Genomic DNA, 1,480 nt, shown 5'->3' on the forward strand with positions numbered 1-1,480 from the left:
GAACTTCGAAGGAAAATGAATAAATAAATAAATATATGAACAAGTGAGTAACGCGAAGAAATCACTACCTGGGCTATTTATCGCTCGCCAATAGTCGCCATGGAGGGAATTCAGTGCTGAGAGAGCGACCGTGAGCTTCTGTTTGTCACGTTGTCATTACTGATCAAATTTCACATAAGCAATAAGGACATTGATGGTAATAATAATGGTGATAGTATTAATATTTATATAAATAATAACATTCTAATAATCGTGACAAATATAATTATGGGTATAATATGATGACGATGATAATAGCAACAAGAATAACAGTGATGATGATGGTGATTACGAATAATAATGGTAATGGTAGTGATACAGAATAGTGATAAGGATAGTAATATTATTCATATTAATGATAAGGAAAATAATAATAATAATGATAATGATAATAATAATAGTAATAATAATGATAATAATAATAGTAATAATAATGATAATGAAAATAATAATATATGAAGATAATAATAATAGTGATAGTGATAATGATAATGATAATAATAATGAGAATCATGAAATTCTCTCTCTCTCTCTCTCTCTCTCTCTCTCTCTCTCTCTCTCTCTCTCTCTCTCTCTCTCTCTCTCTCTCTCTCTCTCTGTGTGTGTGTGTGTGTGTGTCTCTCCCCTTCTCTCTCTCTCTCTCTATCCCTCCCTCTCTACCACCATCCCTCCTTCTTCCTCTTTCCCTTCATTCCCCTCTTGCTCTCGTCGTCCTCTCCTTCTCCCTCTCCCTTTCCCTCTCCTTCTCCCTCTCTTTCTCCCTCTCCCTCTCCTTCTCCTCTTGCTCTCGCCGTCCTTCTCCTCCTCCCTCTCTTTCTCCCTCTCCCACTCCTTCTCACCCATTCGCTTCTTTCCTTTCCTTTTCCCTCTCCCTCTATTTCTTTAGCAGGAGTGTCGCCGTAGCAAATTCTCGCCCGTTTTCTTTTTCATTTTTTCTTCTTCTTCTTTTTTTTTTAATTCACTTCTTCTTTCTTCATTTTATTTTCTCTTTCTTTTCTTGTTTCTCTTTCTTTATTTTCTTTCTTTCTTTTCTCGTTTCTTGCTCTCCTTTTCTTTTCTTTTTTATTATTTTTTTTTTCTTTCTTTTATTTTTTTCCTTCGCTTTTCTTTGTTTCTTCTTCCCTTTTCTTATATTTTATTTTTTTTCTTTCCTTTTAGGCAGCGACACAGTGACAGGAATTCGCGCGTGAGAACCGAGTGCGATAATCCGAGCGTGAGAACCCTAACATATCATTATCTTCCCCCAACTATAATTTAATCAAAGGGAATGACGTTAAGGTCGTTTCTCAAAATTCGAAACAAGATGGGGGGGGGGGGGCTTTACATGGCGTATCATTCTATCCAAAAATAATAGAAAAAAACAACAGTATAGGACTATATACCATGTCGCTATACTAATATGTTTGTTCATATCACACCTGGACTATAAATAAAAAAAATA

This window comes from Penaeus chinensis, chromosome 14, assembly GCF_019202785.1.
Source record: "Penaeus chinensis breed Huanghai No. 1 chromosome 14, ASM1920278v2, whole genome shotgun sequence".
Lineage (NCBI taxonomy): Eukaryota > Metazoa > Arthropoda > Malacostraca > Decapoda > Penaeidae > Penaeus > Penaeus chinensis.